Genomic DNA, 19,530 nt, shown 5'->3' with positions numbered 1-19,530 from the left:
ATGTGGGTGGAGGTCATCTCCGATGAATTCTGCCTCCTATGTGGGACAACCGCCGTCAGCACGCCGCAAAGACGCTCATTATCAATTCATGGCGCCGCCGAACGCTCCCCGTCCTTTCAGAAAAAAAAAAAGAGCTTTAAAGCGCCGCGCGCTCTCTTTTTTCTTTCTCGGGCGTGAATTTCGACAATTCAAACTTCCGCTCAATGACAAGCTGCGAGTCCCACGCCGGAGAAAGGTCCCCTGTGTCTGAGGCATCTAGGCCGCAGCGTCTTTTTGATCAGCGGCTCCGCTCTGAATTCCACAGATCAGAAAGTGGATCAGAGGCTCCCCGGGGACCGCCATTTACGCCCGCCACCGGCGGAGGATAGAGAATGTAATTAAGAGTTTGTTAAGATGCCCAAATTCCTTCTCATTTCCACCCCTCCCCCACCCCTGCCCCCCACCCCCCCCCCCACCCCCACGCCCGCCGGTCGCTCTGATCTCATCGCAGATTAAACCTCTCGCTCCCTGAGAAGCCGGAGCGGCGGAGGGGAGCGCCATCTCCAGCCACACAGGCTGATTATCTTAAAGAGTAATTAGCCGGCGTGACAATCTCGCAGGCAGAGCGCCGCCGCCATGATGGAGATGGATTATCCTGGCTGGTGCCCCCCCCCCCCCCCTCGCCCCCCCACCAGGACACAATAAAGAGGAGTGTGTGTCACATGTGGGCTAATTACCGGTGTCGCTCACTCTTTATGTGTCTTGGTGTGCTCGTTAGTAATTAATGTTCATGTGAACAGTCAGTCAGTCAGTCAGTCAGTCAGTCAGTCAGTCAGTCAGTCAATCAGTCAGTCAGACACTCAGTCAGACAGACAGACAGACAGACAGACAGTCAGTCAGTCAGTCAGACAGACAGACAGACAGACAAACAGACAAACAGTCAGTCAGACAGTCAGTCAGTCAGTCAATCAGTCAGTCAGACACTCAGTCAGACAGACAGACAGACAGTCAGACAGACACTCAGTCAGACACTCAGTCAGACAGACAGACAGTCAGTCAGTCAGACAGACAGACAAACAGACAAACAGACAAACAGACAAACAGACAGACAGACAGACAGTCAGTCAGTCAGACAGACAGACAAACAGACAAACAGACAAACAGACAAACAGTCAGTCAGACAGTCAGTCAGTCAGACAGACAGACAGACAAACAGACAAACAGACAAACAGTCAGTCAGACAGTCAGTCAGTCAGTCAATCAGTCAGTCAGACACTCAGTCAGACAGACAGACAGTCAGTCAGTCAGACAGACAGACAGTCAGTCAGTCAGACAGACAGACAAACAGACAAACAGACAAACAGACAAACAGACAAACAGACAGACAGACAGACAGTCAGTCAGTCAGACAGACAGACAAACAGACAAACAGTCAGTCAGTCAGTCAGTCAGTCAGTCAGTAACAGGCAGAACATCCCGTCTGAGATTACTTTTTACTTTTTTTGTCTATTTCGACGGAAAAGGCTTAAATTGGGATATCGTGGTCATCAATTGGGATATCGTGGTCATCAATTGGGATATCGTGGTCATCAATTGGGATATCGTGGTCATCTTCGCCATCTTCGCCATCGTTGCTCTCGCTTGCGCCCACACGCGAAAAAAAAAGAAAAAGAAAAAAGAAGAGACCTGCGCAATTAGAGGCAGTAATTTAGATAAGTGGGGGTGAATTGCTAACGCTTATCATTGTTATTAATTAACACATGAGGACTAATTAAGGCGGTCAGTCTGTAATCTGAGATCCGGACAGACGTTATCGGACCTCTAATTTGATTATTTTGGATCTTCTACGTGACCAGATCTGCTGCTGTCGTCACTTTTAACACCAACGCTTCGGTCATGTGACCAGCGGCCGCAGCCAAACGGGTGCTAACTTGTAATTTATGTCGCTTTTAAGGCTTTTGTGGAACTATTTCATATAGTTGAAGCTCCCCAACTGTCATGGAGGTCATCAGCATGGCTGGGGTCAAAGGTCGGGCATGAGCAAAGACTCCTCTAATTACCAACAAAACAACACGACAGTTTATCCTCATCAGCACCTATTAGCTTCTCATGCTAACATGGAAGCAGGAGCCGTTTCCCAGGTGCATGCTGGTGAACTTCTGGAGTTCGTACTCGGATGTCTGTACTTCCTGCACTCGCTGGCAGGGGTGAAATGCATTGTGGGATACCTCGCTGTCCCCGCAAGGTGCGTCTGACACGCACCCTGGATGAAGTGGGCGGAGCAAGTGCTCATCTGGGGGGACGGGCGTTTCCTCAGAGTGTCCGGCCGCTGGCTGGAAGACAGCGTGTGATCAACACCCAGACGAAGGAACATGAGCGAAGGGGAAGTGTGTGTGTGTGTGTGTGTGTGCGCGTGCGTGTGTGCGTGCGTGCGTGTGTGTGTGTGTGTGTTGGGGGCAGGTAGATTGCATCTATCAGAGACATCATCTCCCTGAAAACACTGTCCGCCTCTGGACTCCACTCTCTTATTTCTTTTTTAAGGGCAGCAATTCTCTGCAATTCCCGAGGTGTCAGCCGCCGCTGTCATATTGCCGCCGCTCCGCCATCCCGGCTCGCCGAGCCCGAGGAGCGGGGAGTGAAGCCGAGCCAGGCGATAGACATCTCATTACACTTTTATGTGCTGCTAACCGCCGGCTGGTCAAAGCCGGGCCCGATCCAGCCGCCTGCCGGCCCAGAGGCGGCCGCTCCGCTCGTCTCCACGCGTTAATTAATTTCCTGACACGTCGGTCCTCGCGGTTCCCTGCAGCCGCCGCGTCTGTTCTCCATCCCGTGGCTCTTCCCAGATCAAACGGCGAGATGTTTCGACACCGGAGCGAAGCGCTAACTCGCTAGCCCCGGCCCGGCCCGGCTTCAGCGGGACCCGACACGAGCGTCTGGGCGCAGAGGCAGGCTCAATCTTCCCCCGCTGGCCTCCAGCAGCAGGCCGGGCATATGGCTGATGCACCGTTTATGTGCCGGGGGGGACGCCTGGGGGGGGCAGCGCTTCTCCCGCCTCTGGAGAAACAGGTGGTGCAGAACAGCTGCAGGATGAGGAATGTTCTTCTCTCGAAGCAGAACACTCAGACATACGTTCGTTTAAGCATTAACCTTTTATGTTTTGCGCTTTTGGAGGTAAAGCCGTTTCTTTCCTGCAGAGGAACCAGCTAACAAGCTCGGAGCGACGCGGAAAACCGCCAGGAAGCAGCGGCGCGAGGCTAGCTAGGTCTTCACCGTCTTCTCGCTCGTCTCTACCAGGAGGAAAATGGGCACTAGAAATGATGAGTTCCTCCTCTTTTCCTTGAGTTTTGTCAGATTTCGACCTGCTTTATCACAAACCTAAAAAAAGAGCGACACGTGCACGTTTCCTGCCTTGAAAGGAGTTCTAAATATGGCTCTGAAGATGAAGGAAAGAGGGATGAAACGCGCCTCTGCGGCTAATAACCGAGGATCTTTGTGTAAAATTGTTGAGCGGCGTCCATTTCGTCCCTCGTCTCCGGCGACAACATCCTCCTCCGAGGGTGCTATGGGGATCCTGTCGCCGTGGTTACGGCGGTAGCGGTAGCTGAGCCGGGGCCACCTGAAGACCGGGGAGGGGTCAGCGTCGGTGTCGCCTCACTACCTCTGATCTGATCTGACATCAGTCCTGACACGTCTGAGGGCGACCAGTTTAGTGTTCAGGAGACTTTTTAGCAGCGCGCTAATTTTAGCAGAAATGGATATTTACCAATTATCATGTAATAACAAATGTGTTAATAAAGTTAATTAGATATTCATCCTATTCCCGTTTCTGTAAAGATTCAACCTTCATCAAAACATAAATCCTTAAAATGAGGCTTGTAAAAATGATAATTACAGATTTGTCTGCATCCGTTATGCTATATTTATAACTCATTCCACACCTGTTTAACAGCCTCTTCTCTGGTCTTCCAGGTGCTATTTAATTTTTTTTTCATCCGAGTTTTAAACGTCTCCTTTTGGCCGAAGTCGTGATCGTCAACGCCCTTTGAGAACAGTTGTGGAAGAGTCAGAGCATCAAAGAGGTGGAGCAGCTTTGATCTCCGTGGAAGACGAGCTGTTTGTCTGTGACGGAGCCTGGAAACGTGCGTCCGTTTTGTGGTTGTGTTGTTGTGTTGTTGTGTTGTTGTGTGAGAACGTCGGTCACCCAGCAGAAGGTTCCAGCCCCCAGCCCCCCGCTCAGACCCCTCAGTCTCCACCACGGCTAAAACAAACCCCCGTTAGCATCTTCTGCTCTTTTCTAGCTGCTAAAACACTCCAACTTCCTCCCCCGGCGGAGTCTCGCCCTGCTGGCAGCACCGGCGGCGCTCCGATAAACTCCGGACGTCCGCCTTTTCGCTTCCACCTCGGCCGGGTCGACTTGGGACATCAAAATATTTGCTTTATCACCTCCCAACAGTTTGTGAGATATTCAGAATTTCCACCATGACTTCATCTCATATTCACAGATTTGTGTTTGGGCGTCTCTGAACTCGCCCTCTCCTGCGCCGGGGCCCGCGAACGCCGGGTTTCTGCCCGGGAAAATAAACACTTCCCACGTTTCCGTGTGGCTCCTCTTGATAAATTACAGCGTGCGGTAAAAATAACCGGAGAAATATGGAGATGGAACCAACCCGGTGTTCCGCTCCGGGCCAAAGCAAACACAGTTTATACGTGCAAACACCTCTAAAGGGAGAGAGGCCATCGCCACGGTGACCTGCAGCAACCCCCCCCCCCCCCTCTCTCTCGGTGTCTCTATCAGTGTGCTGGGCTGCAGACGCGCTGCTGCTAATTGAAAGTGCTGTGAAATATAGATGAAGACAGGAAGCGAGCGGGCTCTTGCTTCCTGTTCCTCACTCCGCATCCTCCGTTTCATCCCCCTTTATCCTTTTATCTCTTTATCTCCGTCCTTTTGTGAGGTCCGATTCCCCTCCCTCCCTCGCTCTCTAATTATCACCATCAGGAGGTAATTAGGGATAAAAACTCAGGGTTCAAACTCAAACGCCCAATGTTTAGCTCGAAGTTCTGGTTACGACCACGTCTGGGTGGCAAGGCCCCGCCCCTTTCCTTCTGGATATAAGCCCCTCCCTCTTTCCGCTCTCCTCTTTCCAGCTGCGTTTCCCTCGGCTGCGGCCTGTTCACACGTCACCTTGAGGTTTTCACTCGTTGTAGTTTTTTAGAGGTGGTTGCCATGGTGATGGCCGAGGACCAAAATTGAATAAACACTTGTTGAACCTTAAGTCTGAATCGGCTTTGGAGTCTGGTGATTGATCTGAAATTCTACTTTTTAGTGATTTCTGAGGGTGGAATGAATTCCAGTTGGGAGGAGAGAAACTCCGTAACCTCTGATGGGCGTCTGGTCATCGATTTGGTGGGTTTGTGGTCGAAGCGAGTGGGTCTCTCTCACGTTTGATGAAACTCAGAGGAAAACGGGGAAAGTCCAGAGAATAACTTCAATTAACGCTAGAGGTTGGAGCTTTTTACTGTATTTAGCTAGCAGTCCCTCATCAGTGAAGGCTCCAAAAACAGGCAGAAACCTTCAGCAGAACCCTGCTATTGACATGTTTCGATGCTGTTCTGGCTCCTGAGGGTCAAAGGTCGCACCCTTACCCCCCCCGGAGAGGACAGTACAATAATTCAGCTGACCAGAAACAACAAAACCCACAATCTGCTAGCAAAGCTAAAATTCGGATACATTCCGTCACATGCGATCGAGGTCGGCTTCTATGCTGAGCACAGGATGGAGCTAAGGGTTACCACGGTTACAGGGGCTCTTCCACCACCTGCACACACACGCCTCGGTTTTGCTAGCATGTTTAATAGCGGCGTACGCTAATGCGGATGGTGTGCCTGCGACGGGCAATGGAAAAAAAATGGGGAAAAAAAGTTGCTTGTTTGTGTTTGCGCGGGAGTGAGTTGATCCCACTGAAAGTCACCTCTGACGGCCATTATACGCCCACATGCTGAAATATCCCTCAATTTCTGTTACCCCCCACCAGCTCCCTCCCCGACATCGCTCTGATTTGCAAGGGAATCAGAGCGGACCACATTAACAGGTGGTGCGTTCAAGGACCGGGTTGTGGATCTGACACACAGCGGTGGGTCCGCGCTGGAGAACCGGAGCGTCGGGACCCTGATTCGAGACCTCGGGAACGATGTGGTCCCGGAATAACGCCATTGTCCACCGTTATTTGCGTGTTTCCAGGTCACGTGCACGGCTGTAAATCACCCCGGCGCCTTTGTTGTGCCGCCGCCCGTCTCTCAGTCTGGGTTCCGCGATAGATCCTGACAAGCTGCCGTCTGAATTATTGATTCCCTGATCTGAAAGTTTGATGTTTAGCCCGAGGGTTGGATTAACCCGGTGTCTCCCCTCAGAGGGAACCGTGGCACGGGCGCAGAGACGCGTGCACGGTCGCGTGGCCGGTCAATGTGGCGGACCCACCTGGCTAGTTAGTGTTGATTACAATCACACATCCACTGACGGATATCAGCTAACGCTAGCTGGCTGCGCTGACCCCCCATGTACGTGTGTGTGTGTGTGTGTGTGGGGGGGGGGGTCTTCCGGACAGGTGAGTCCCCAGAAGAATGGAAACTTCTTGTCAGTTTCAGACCTAAAGCTCAATTTTAGTTTCAGCACCATTAGCAGAACCCTGATATTGACCCTGCTAGCTTACGCGTTGGATTCTCCTCTCTGGTGGTTTGAAGCTGGTTGAGTGCCCCCTGCTGGTCGTACCTCCCGGACGGGATTACGAAATTATTGTTTGATAAATAAACATTTAGTGTCACAAAAACAAGATCAAACACTCATTTTTTTTGCCATTTTGCCATTTTTCAGGCGCGCGTCCAGAGGTCAAAGGGCGAACGCGTCACCTCCTCATCTGTCCGGATGTTGTTGGGACATGAAGTGGCGGCTGAGTGATCCGTTACAAACGAAAGGTTTGGTTCGGAGCGTCGCCCGCTCGGGGGAGGGAAGGAAACAGCCCCTCCGTGAGTGATGGGCTGACACATGAAGGTGTGTGACGGATCTGGCACTGAAGCAATTAAAGCCTCGTTAGCATGTTCGCTAAACTAATGGCTGATCTCAAACCTGAGCGTCTGCCGTTGCCGTTATTAAAATTTCAAAAGCCGATTGGTTTTGGTGGCTGTGCGGCGCCGAACCTCATCCTCGCCGCCGCCGCCGCCCCCCCCGCCCCCCCTCGCTGTTTCTCTCTGCTTATCTGTCACATGGCTGAGGTGAGTCCTCTGTCTCCTGATTTATTCATGATACGACTTTTAATATCATTCACTGTGACACTGGAGTCTGCATCTCAAATTAAAATCCTTCAGGCAAAGTGTGTGTGTGTGTGCGCGCATGTGTGTGTGTGTGTGTGTGTGTGTGTGTGTGTGTGTGAATGCACTGTATCTCCATCAGTTTATACAGCACTGTGAGAGCAGATGCTTAAATAATCCATTATCTGATTACATGAGGGTGTTGGAGACAGTATATGTTTTCATATCACACACACACGCACACGCACACACACACACACACCTTCATCTGCGTGTCACTTGTCTTCCTGCATCCCTGTGTGTCGCATCTCAACAATTAGCCAGGTGTAATTGAGTGGGGGGACATGATTGTCGCCAGCGATGGCGGTGATGGAAAGGCACCGTTGGAGGGTGCGTGGGCGGCGGCTACGAGCGCGGCGCCATGTTAGCCTGCGTTTTAATGGCCGCCTTTGATGGAACATTACCGGTTTGTTCGCGTGCGCGTGTCGACACGTGTGGGTGGAAAGGTGTGCTTCTGAAGAGCTTTTTCCGTTTAAACGTGTAGGCGGGACTTTTCTTTTTTTGTGTGTTTTTATCGGTATGGTGGAGAATTTACGGCGGGTGACGACGGGGTGTTTACAGCGCGTCGCTTATACATTTGTGTTTACATCATCACGGCTTTATAGCAGCTTTGTTCACCTCACAGCGTAAATTTGACAACATCCTGTAAACGGCAGCTGTTGGGATTATTCTGGGATACACCTTTACGAACCCGTAAACTCTGTATTTACGAAGACGAACGTGTCAGAAAATTTGTACCTTTTCCGACTTCTACACGTCTTCATGGAGCCTGATCGGCCTCCTTTGATGCACCTGATTTTGACATCAAAGGGATGCTTTGATCTTGTGGAACGGGTGTTGCTGTAGTTGCTCGTTGTTGCCTCCAGGGTTATCGCAGGTGTGACTTTTTTTAGTGGTTTTTACTCATGAATGAAACCAGTCCACCGGTCTATTATGGACGCCGCCGCCGCCGCCGCCGCCTCGTGGATGGCCGTAAACACGTGTTGCTTCCCCAACACGTCAACACGTCCCTAAGATGTTCACAGACACCCAGGAAGTGACCGTGGCTTCAGTCACTTCCTGGTTTCCTCACCTTCGGGGCGGCGCCTCGGTACAACCTCCGTCTTGGTCGTGACCACCTGGCCCTACTCTTACCCACAATGCAGCTGTGCAGCAACAAATACCCCGAGGATGATGACAAAGGATGAAGATGAAGAGCAGGGCGAGCGCGCGCTGCGCCTGCGAGCGGGGGCACGGCTCAGCGGCGTCCCCCCGATGGCGCCTGCTCCTTTTCTTCCTTTTTTTGATGTAGCGGACTCGGACTGGGCTCCTTTTCTAATGTTATGCAACTTTGAAGATGGAGCGTTTGAAGTTATGCATGAGTTGGACTCATTTCCAGCTTCTTCCTGATTTGTTTTGTGGGGTTTTTTTCACACCATCTTTTTCTTCTGGGTGCTTTTTTTTTTATTTTGATGGTGTGCGAATTGCGTTTGAAGTGAAGGAATGTTTCAAGGGTATCTGCACCATTGTGGTCGGGGTCCTCGCTGTGCTCGGGCTTTAATTGTCTGCTGCTGTTCCTCCTACAGAATCTATACCCTCTCCACGCCGGCTTCCTCTGGACCGTAATTACAGAGTAATGCACAGAAACACTTGTGGGAGTTTGTGTTGGGCTGCGTTGAGGACAGGTTTAACCCGGAGGAACCAGGGGCGGAGCAACCGGGTTCAGGTCTGGCGCCGGTTGGCACCTTTTTTTGTTGACAATTAGTTGACAAGTTGACAATTAGAAACGTTCCTTCGTGTGTCAAGATGGTTAAAGTGTTAAAGGAGAATTAGCATTAGCCCGTAGCGTGCACCCCTCACCTCGCACCTCGATTTGCGGTGGGGGCGGGGCTTATGGGCTCCATAAACATCAGACTCTGCGGTGCTGCGGTTTATAGCAGCCATTTAGCCGACTTTAGCATTTTGCTTATTAGCCTGCAATGGCAGGTTTTTTAACTGTCGTCGGTCAAAGCTCGGTCTTCCCACGTCGGGTGTTTCGTCTCAGGCAGGGCGAGTCTCCAACGACATAAATTCCCGATTCTTCCAGAGGGGAAAATAATTCCGATTCCAAACTTTTAAACAGCTGACCGTCTGATCCCGGGGACGCCACTCCGGTAATAAACGAGCCCTCGTGTCCAAAGACGTTGGATCTTCCAGCTAAACGCGGGATCTACCCTCATTCCTCCATCTGACCCCCCCATAAAGAGCGCAGCGCCGCCCGGCACCATCCCTTCCTTCACCTGCTCCCCTCTCCGCCCCCTTGTCAGAAAAGACAAATGACGCGAATTCTCCCTTTTCGGAGCGCCGCAGCCCATTTCGGATGGTTCTCGGAGAGTAATAGCGCCGTTCAATATTTGGGATTAGGCTCTGACGGCACCGAGAGGAACTATTATCCTGTTGTCGTGTGAAGTTTCAGTGAGCTCTGGATCCCTGTGATGTGCACTTTTAATGAGGCCTATTAAAATCAAGTGGCAGTTCCTCACGAGGAAAAGTTGGTTGGTGTTTAATAGTTTCACCGCAAGCTTACATAAGCCCCTTTAATTCAGCGCTTGGGCGCTCTTTCCGGGCAGCGCCGGGAGAAGGCTCCCTTGCTCCGCCGAGAGGCACGCAACAGCAATTAGCCGTCCTCTGGAGTCTTAATTAGGGAGCCACGTCGACCTAAAGACGAGCGTGAGAGGACCACACGTCGGTCAACAGCCAAACAAAAATAGATGAAAAAAAATATAGAGGCTCCAATTAATTACAGACTCCAAATGAGCATCCAAGTAGCAGCAGGCCTTGAGAGGCGAGAGGAATAAAGTCAGGCAGCGTCGGCTAAACGCCGCTGGAGTGATGGAGGCTCGCCACCAGCCCCTCGCCTTTTTACTGCCGGTCCCCGCGTGCAGAGCTGCTTCACAGACGTGGGAGAACACTTAGACGCAGCTTGTAGCGCCTGAGGGCAGAGCCATTCCAGTGATGTTAGATCGTATGCTATATGTTCCTTAATTAGCTCCTAACCGACTTTGAAGGGCTATTGTCTTCACTAGCTTATCCTTCATTTGGCTAATTAGCATTCAGTGCGTGCACTCGTCGTGTGTGTAGATGTGCGCGTTACCTGTGTTGTTTGCGCCGCGTGCTGCCGCCGCCACGGTGCGGGGAAACAGCTCCAGGGAAGAGTGACAAAGGACGATCGCCATGGCGACGGCGTGCAATGTTTGGCATTCGCGCGCTGGCAGTAAATAAGACACGGTGACGTAGCGATCATTACGCCCATGACAGCGATGAGCGTCGAGGCGCCGGCTGCGGCGGGAGTGGATCGGCTGATGATCGTTATTACGCCGATGATGGTAGCGATAGCGGCGAGGCCCGACACCCGCGGCGAGGGCTCGGGTGTCAGGTTACAGCTGGCGTGCCGGCAGAAGACAGCAGCCTCTCGTTAGCTTTAATGAGATAAAGGCATGTCCTGCTCTCTGTCTGGGGAGGGTGGCGTGTTGGAGGAGGAACGCCGCTCCGCCGCCACTGCGCAAACCTCACCAAAGAGAATGGCGGTGTGGTGAGGGTGGGGGCGGGGAGGAGGAGGTGGGGGGTGACCAATCCCATCAACTCATTTGTATTCCCGGTGATGTTTCACATATAGAGATGTGTGTCATCCACGTTCTGGCTCCTCACCACTAACGTCGGACTTATTTGCAAACGAGCGGCGCTCCGTCGGACCCTGACAGCCGACGTTAAACCGGCTGCTCCTCTGCGTTTGTTTGGAGGAACCCAAACGTGCGCAGCGTTAGCGTTAGCGTTAGCGTATCGCTGCGTGGATCTGTCTGTGTGGCCGGGCGCCGTGCCAGCCTCTAAGTGACAGCACCCCCTCTCGTTGGCTCATCTTTGTCTCGGAGACTAATGGCACAGAGAGAATCAATTACCGCCATATCGCTGTCGACGTGCCAGAGCTGCCGGGCGGTGGAGGAGCGAGGAGGCTCCTCTTAACCCCCCCTCCACTGCCACCCCCCCCCTCCTCTCCTCTTCTCTTCGTCCTCCCGTGGTTTGAAGGTGGTGACATGTCCCCTCTTTTCCCATCACCAGGCTGCAGCGGAGTACCGCAGGGAAATGGCGATCGTTCCAGAGGTTCCCCGTCACCAGTGGGGGAGGTGAGGGGGTGGGGGGGGGGGTGGGGGGGGGACACCCTGCGGCTCGGAGACATAGCTCCACACATCTGCCAACGTTTAGCCTGGGAAACCCCAGAGATCAGGTGAGTCAGTGACCATCACCTCCGGCCGAACAGCAAGTTTCTGAGAATTCCCTGAGCTTTTATCCCTCCAGCGTCTTTTTTCGCTGTGATCGTGCATGTGGGAAAGCGTGCGCACGTCACGGCGCTCCAGCTGGCGACCGTCTGGGCGCGGGCCTGCTTGCGTCACCCTCGAAGCAGCAAAGTTCCCTTGTTTTTTTTAAGTCAATGGTTGTTCTGGACCTTTGTAACTGAAACTTTCCTCACATTGGGAACGTTAACGTAGCTTCTAGATTAGCATCACTGCAGCAGAAGAAGGCGGGGCTATGATCTGGCAGATGCTGATTGGTGGAACACTTGTTGGGGTTTTCCTGCAGGGGGCGTGGAGGAGTCAACATTGGCAGGCGCACCTGTCGGCCATCTCCATCAGAGTGTTCTGGTGCTGCTCGTTTGAGGTCTCCACGCCGTCCTGCTGGACTAGAGAACGAGCTGAACCCGGAAGATCGAACGAGTGCATCCAGAAGGACCGCCAGTTTGATTTGTTTAGTTAAATAAAGGCTAGTTTTTGGACTTTTATCACTGCGTTCTTTGCTTCCTGTAAACCCAACCTAACAACACTTGTGTTGCCCCGCCCTGTTTAGAGAGATCGCCAACTACTAACTAAGTTTCACTTAAAAAATGAGAATTTGAAAACGAGCAAATTGGTTTCGAGCCGCCAACTCAAAATGACCCAAAACTTGGAATAAAGGCAGCGCAAGAAAAGTGATTTTTTTTTGGTTTTTATCTAAAATTTTCCATAAAAAGGCAGAATCAACGTGGCTGCAGCGGCCTTGTTGTGGGACGGCGGCGCTACATTTCACCATTGCTAGTGAACGTGTTCCGCGCGGCGGCTCGATGCCGCTGGGATAATCCGCAGGTTGACTTAAATGAACCAGGAGGGGATCATCTCCTCACGCCACAACTCTTAAAGCGCGGCAGCAAAACAGCGGGAGGAGCCACATGAGAAGCTCGTGGCGGCCGTGAAGAGGACATAAACGGTCTGAACACGCTGACTGCCTGATTTTAAAGGGCCTGCAGGAAGAGAACAAGTCCCTTTGTACGACCTGGTTTCTGAAGCGCAGCCGGCAGAAAGCGAACGTCGCCTCAGCCCCGTTCTCGCACGCTGAGTTCTTCAAATTATCCATCAAACAGGTTCAGATCGTCTCACTTCTTTGGCGGCTTCAAACAGGCGGCAAGAAAGAGGAGGAGGGTTGGAGAGAGAGAGAGAGAGAGCGAGAGAGGAAGGGTGGACGCGGGCATCTGACAAACTCATTTGCAACGTGGAGGCGAAGTCTGTGGTAGGAAAACTGAAAGAGATGCCTGTCTTCTGCTGCTACAGTAAATAGCTTTTATATACTTGGTAAAACAAAAAAAGCAGCCTAGCCCGGCTGTGAAGGCTGTCTCGTCTAGACGTGGTAAACGGGCGACATTTGAAGCGTTGCCAAATAAAAGATGAGCTGTGACTCAAAAGGCCTCTCCACTCCGCGCTCTCTTTATCTCCACCCAGTCTCTCGCGGCTCTGAAGTTTCGACAGTTCGGCACCTGTTTATCGGGAGTGCGACCAGAAAAGAAAAAAGTTAGCGTCTGTTTTTGGTTTTGTTCCGACCTTTTGAGCCGGCTGGTGTTGGTCAAACTGTTTTCTACGGAGAGAATAAACAGGAGGCCTGTCCAGGATTTGTTTATAGCTGTTCCTTCGTTAGCATGAGTAGAGGTACCCTGCTACATTAGCAGTAGCAAAGCGTACCGAACCGGAACTTGGCACTATCCGGCTACTACTCGATTGGACCATATTGTTGGTTGTTCCCTGTTTGGACAGGTAAATCTGAAGCTAGCTAGCTACAAACCTCATGGCCCGTGTGCTGGTTTATCTGATGACTGAAGCTATTCCTCCTCCTCCCAGGATTCCAAGAGCATCTTGAGACCACAGGGTGGGACTCTTGTGGCTCCACCAGGCTTGTGAATCACGGCCCACTTGCCCAGGTCAGCGGCCACGTCGGCGGGAGGCTCCACCGTCACACATCCGCCCGTTGGCTGATGACCAGCGCTTGAGTCACGAAAATGCTAACTTCCTGTCGGGCCCTCGGCTGTGACGGTAAATTCCTCCGTCTAAAAAAAAGCAAACTCACACTCCTGTAGAAGCAGAGACACACAAGACAACAATCATGTCCTCGAAAGTCCTCGATATCACTAAAATATATCGGTTACGTTGGCGTCGCTTGTGAAGAAGGCAGCGATTCATCGACTTCACAGGTGAACCCAAAAACCGCCGCGACTTCGCTGGATTTAGACACTTGTTGCTCTGACAGTAACTCAAAATATCAAGACAGCTTCAGGGCAATTACAAAAAACTCCAGACTTCCAATAAACAATCAATCACGCTAACTTTGTTTTCCGCGTACAAAGAGAGCATCTCGACAAACGAACGCCCCACAGCTACACCGTAATAAACAAAGCGAGATGCCACTGTGACTTCTGCTAACAAGAAAGGAAAATAAGAGGAAAAATCATCATAACCCGCCGGAGCGGCGTGCAGCAGGTACGCGGGAGCGGCGTGAGCGATCGCTGAGCTCGTCACGTTTCAAACGCCGCCAGAGGAGCTCTGTTTTAACGTGATTGCTGATTGCTGCGCCGCGTGAACAGCAGCCGGCGTTTTGTTTCAAAGGAGCCGCGTTGGAAAATTACAGCAGCCGAAATATTCGTCGATTTCAAAGGTGTCGCTCTGACCGTCGAGAGTTTGGTGATGTCATCAAAGCAGGACGTGGAACAAAGAAAGGAGAGGAACATACAAACATGGCACCGAAGAGTCGTTTCCGAAACTGCTAATCAGCATGTGAACGTGGCGCCTGGCCCTCGGGGCAAACTAATAATCAATTAAAGAGAAACGAAACTGTGACGCTCGTTAAAAAGCCTGTTTACGTTCGCCGAAAGCTCGTCATCCACACGTCTCAACGTGTCACCATTACTGTTAATCGCGGCTCAGTTAGTGGGTGACACGCGCAAGCCAACACCTTCTGAGTGTAAGCTAATGGCTAATTGTAACCAATGTTGCGTTATCATCAAGCTAACGGTGCGATGAGACAATTAAACCTGCCAGACGTGTCGGGTAGGTTTTTTAGTGTGGAAACGGGAAACGTAGTGTCAGATATATTTCAACCCATGCTAATAGCGCTAATTTTTACTTCCTGGGTAGCAATGGGATTTGAGATGGTTGTTCAGGAGTCTGGAGCAACATGAGGCAACCCTGCAGCCATTATTAATAACCAGAAATGGCCTCGTCCTCAATTAGCTTGGCCTGCGATAGCCTGTAAAGTGATGCTATCGCAGGCTCCAGCTAGCTCCGCGGCGTCTGGATCAGTCTGTACATTCTGCCCTCATTAATATTCATGGGCGGCGAGAAGTTTGAGATATTGTGCGGCGCGTGTACACACACTTTTTTCCTCCCCTTCACAACTTTGTGTTGCGTGTTGTGGTTTGCGTGTGCGTCTTCCTACCCGGGGGACATCACAGCAGTATCTCATTTCACATGAAAAGGCACTGGGTTCGCAGGAAAGTGTTTGTGAGGGGAAGAAGCTGCCTCCGTCGTGCATTCGCCCAACAACCCACCCCCCAAACACACACACACACACACACACACAACAAAAAAGAAACTAAAGAAGAATTTTTGATTACAGTAACAAGCTCATAAATTATGCAGAGGCAGTTGAGCATGATGAGCTGATGAAAGACAGCCCCTTTTAACCTTTTTCCCGGCAGAGGAGGAGTGCCCCCCTTTTTGTTTGGCCACATGCGGCGAGGAGGAGTCTGGGACGGGGGTCTGCAGGAGAGGGTGATGCGTTCAGGGTGGGGGGTCTCTGTTTCCAGTCTGAGAGGGAAACGCGAGGGCCTCGCACTGCAGCGAGTGCTGGAGGAGTCACATTGATTCTGCTCCTGTTGCCCCTTTTGGCACAAAAACCCACGTGTGTGTGTGTGTGTGTGTGTGTGTGTGTGTGTGTGTGTGTGTGTGTGTGTGTGTGTGTGTGTGTGTGTGTGTGTGTGTGTGTCGGCTTCGATCAGGGCTGCTGCTGGGAGCCTTCAGCAGAGAGAGTGAGTGCACTTCTTTCAAAGTGGATGCCCCTTAATGCATTTCTGTGTAACACAATACCCCCCCCCCCCCCCACACACACACACACACACACACAGACACCCAGAAGTGCAGGGCACACTTGGTGTTGAACATACCTGCCACGTTACACACATGTAATCACACTGAGACGGGTGAAGCTAAAGATTTTACAATGTTTACTTCGGGTGTCTCAAGATCAGCGTGTCTGATACGATCCATCCACAGCAGGAAATAGTCCCCAACAACGACCTATCTACCTTCCATAAGTGTGACTAACTGGACAGAACCAAGTCCGACTGGTATCAGCTCTTGTGCTAGCTTATCTGCGTGTGTAGCCATAAACCTGAATTATACAGATTTATTCAACACAATTATCCCGATGATTACCTCGCTAAACTAATTCTAACCATCTGACGCATCACAGCCGACACAAAGCAGCTCCGGACACGTCGGTCGTCTGATGAGCACCAGTAAATCCTCGCACATGTGGATCCACATCGTCACCCGAGGACATTTGGCACGGGCCCCAGTCCCAGATCCTTCACAAAGACCTATTGTAGCGAGCTATGATAATGAGCTCAATATGCCCTCCTCAGGAATGTGTGAAAACGGGGCAGTTTCGCTTCAGAAATGCCCCCTTTCCCACACTCGCTCAGGACCCAGCGGCCCCTCCGACACATGACTGGCATACAAATGCTGCCGGCCTCAGCACGGGGGCCAGCGTTTGGCGTGCAAATGGGCGGGCAGACGCGAGAGGGCACCCTGGCCGCCACCCAAGATCTACAACGGCCATATGTGGGGGGGGGGGGGGGGGGGGGGGGCAGAGCGTCTCCCCGGTGCTGAGGGGTTAACTGGGGAGCAGCGGGGCCGCGAGCTCTGATTAGAGATGAGTGAGAGAGGGAGGCGGCGAGGGAGCCGGAGTGGTTATGGTGGGCGGCGGGTGAACGCCGCGGTGCATCGGGAGGGGGGGGGGGGGGGGGGGGGGGGGGGGCAGTTTAAGTGGTGGGTCGTTCTCTCTTCTCAACCCTCCAACCGAAGATTTGCTGCGACCCTTTGACCTCCGCCTCTCTCGGACTTCTGGGTCTTCAGCCCTCGATTGGTGGTCCTGACCCCAGAGGCCCCCCCCCCAGAGGATCCCCCTCCCCTGGTCGTCTGGGCCTGGAACACCTTGAGCTGAAGGGCAGAGGGGCGCGGCCCCCGGTGGAACGCTTTCATCTCTTTGTTCATTTTAATCACATTTTTAATGGTTTTTTTTGGTGCTTTTGTCACCTTTTTTAAACATTTTTTACGGGTTTTGTCAACATTTCGCTTCCTCCCTGAACGTGTCACGTTTTGATTGAGGTGTAGTTATTAAAATGAAAGCGTTAATTTTAACGTACCTAAACTTCCCACTGTTTCTAATTTTAATTTAATTATTGATTTTTTAAAAAAAATGGCAGTCTGATATTAATTTATTTGAACTAAAACTTCACCTCTGTATATGGAAGAAGTGGAAGCAGCTACATCGCTAACTTTTATGCTAACCAGATACGGAAATTACATTTTGATGAGCGCTCCTGTTATTCTGCGGTCCACCACAGGGGGCGACAGTGTTTCCTTCTGGAGGTTCCAATATTATCATCATGACTGTCAGTCTGCTAGCTCATAGCAGAAAGTTTAGCTAATGGCTAACGCCAACTCATCAAATCTATTGTATTTAAAACAGAAGCCAAACTTTCGGGTTATGAAATCTGTATCTGTATCGCTAGCGATGTTCAACACAAGGTCGTTGCTATTCCTAGCCAGGAAGGGGGGGTTTAGTAACGGGACCTCCTGGATGACGCTTTGGGGATCGGTTGACTGTAACATCGCGGCCGTGCGGCGACACAAACTCCAAATTACCTCAATTAACGCTTTAGTCGCTGAAGACATTTCCTTTAGCTTACATCAGTGACACGCCGCTCTACGCGTCTCACGCCGAATTTACATAATTATCATTTACATCAGCCAGAAATGTGGCTAAACTGGGATTAGCTAACCCTCCCGCGCCGTTACATCAGCCAGCCCCCAAACGGAGCGGAAGAAAAACTCCCAAAAAATATTTGTTCTGCTGCTGTTTGTGGTTCTCCGACTGCTGGGATCCACGCACGCGCACACACACACACACACACACACACACACACACACACGATACCTCCAGAAACACCCACACACACATGAATCCATCTCTTTCATTTGGATACTCGTGTCAGTGTGGTGGAAGGCTAGCGCGAGTGTGTCGGGGGTTTGAGACGCCGCTCTAGGATTCCATTGGGCCGCCGAACAGTCGGGGTGTTGCTGCGAAAGTCCAATCAGTGCTGTGAGGAACAGCAGGGCTCACAGCAGCACATCCATCTTCAAGGCCCGCGGGCCGCGAGACGGAGCCCGATGATGAAAAACCCCGAGCCTTAAAAGAAACGTTGGTCCGACTACACAGGCCCCGTCATTACCGCCTCACCCCCGTGTCCGTGGAAACTGTTCTGAAGCTCGCCGAGTCGCTAACACAAAGTTAGCCGCCGCTGTTCCATCACGTGCGCTCGTTCAGGTAAATCCTCCCTCTGTGAGAGGCTCTTATGTGTTTGGCTGCTACCTGAGCGCCCTCGGGACGGCGCCCCCGCTGGACGCGGGAGCATCTGGCAGCGTCGAGGCGTAAAAAAAGTCGCCGTTTTCTTTGAACTTGAGTAAAACGGCCTCACTCACCAAGTTTCTTATTTTCATGTTTTTACTTTTCTCTCCAGCGCGCGAACTTGGTGGAGACGAGTCGCTAATTCACAGAGCTAGCATGTGCCGACCCCCCACATGTGCTTTAATTCCCCGCCGCTAATGATGTGACAGTGATGTGAGGACGGTCGCGGAGCCGCACTATGAAAACAACATTGCTCGGTCGGAGAAACTCAAAATTAGCTGACTTTTTTTAAACGATAAAGTTTTTAAGCTCAGTATTCACCCACTTCCTGTTTAACTTCAGGTGAGTTGGTGGCAGACAGCAGGAGAGTGTGGTCAGTTTGGCAAGATGCTAACAACATTTAAATGCTAATTTCTAAAGTTGTCTCTGAACCACAAACAGGAAATACTTGATCCAGTGGTTGAAAGATCCTTTTTGCTCCCCTGTGGCCACCGTAGGCAAGGTGGCTCTCTTTGAAAGCAACTTCTCAGTAACAAAATCTCACAGACGGAGCTTTTAGCTTATGCTAAGCTAACACAGGTCCGAATAAGTTCTCCATTATTCTCTCAACAAGCAGATGGGGGCAGAAGGTTGTCCTTACAGAGAGACCACTGTGTGTGTGTGTGTGTGTGTGTGTGTGTGTGTGTGTGTGTGTGACACCCAGCTGGGAAATGAGACCAGGCCCTCGGGGGACTTTGGGAGAAGTGAGGGGGATGAAATTCCTCTACATCTGCCCAGAAAACTTCCCCTGTCACATGAATTATCTATTTTCCTCCTTCCAGGAGGACATGTGATGTCCAGTGTGTGCTTCCATCCCTCATGGTCACAGGTCTGGCCGGAGGACGCTGCCACTGAGGACACGAGACACACAGGACGTGTGTGTTTCCTCTTGGGTGTTTTTAGGCAAATACAATGTTTAATGTCCCGTGATGTCCTGATTGGCTCCTAGTTGTGAACTTTTAGATAAGATAAACACACGACTTTTACGTAAAAGTGTCAGAAAAGAAAAATTTGACTAAATAAATTGGCTTAAAACAGTTGAGACCACGAGGCCCCATTAATGGGCGTATCCCACTCTCAGTGGGCGTGTCCCCGCTGAAGTGTCCAATTAGATCATTGCAACATCAAATGAAAATCAACCAATCAAAG

At 51.4% G+C, this 19,530-nt stretch overlaps 2 long non-coding RNA genes across 3 annotated transcripts in view; one reads left to right on the top strand and one right to left on the bottom strand.

Moving 5' to 3' along the window:
• Positions 1-6,038: 6,038 nt before the first annotated feature.
• Positions 6,039-12,247, top strand: LOC115251693 (uncharacterized). Of its 2 annotated transcripts, none has more exons than XR_003890224.1 (4): positions 6,039-6,534; positions 6,848-7,024; positions 11,416-11,581; positions 11,935-12,247. It is a non-coding gene; the product is annotated as an uncharacterized lncRNA (long non-coding RNA). The 2 variants fall into 2 exon arrangements; XR_003890225.1 differs by having other exon boundaries at positions 6,085-6,110.
• Positions 12,248-12,935: 688 nt separating this feature from the next.
• The window catches only part of LOC115251692 (uncharacterized), an 8,444-nt gene continuing 1,849 nt past the window's right edge, over positions 12,936-19,530 (bottom strand). The window contains exons 2-3 of the long non-coding RNA XR_003890223.1: positions 13,441-13,726; positions 12,936-13,138 (exon numbers count right to left, since the gene is read on the bottom strand). This is a non-coding gene — a long non-coding RNA (uncharacterized lncRNA). The remainder of the gene's footprint in view (positions 13,139-13,440; positions 13,727-19,530) is intronic.

Source organism: Takifugu rubripes, chromosome 12 (genome assembly GCF_901000725.2).
Source record: "Takifugu rubripes chromosome 12, fTakRub1.2, whole genome shotgun sequence".
Lineage (NCBI taxonomy): Eukaryota > Metazoa > Chordata > Actinopteri > Tetraodontiformes > Tetraodontidae > Takifugu > Takifugu rubripes.
Note: the sequence above shows the minus strand (reverse complement) of the source record. Positions and strands in the feature narration are given on the sequence as shown.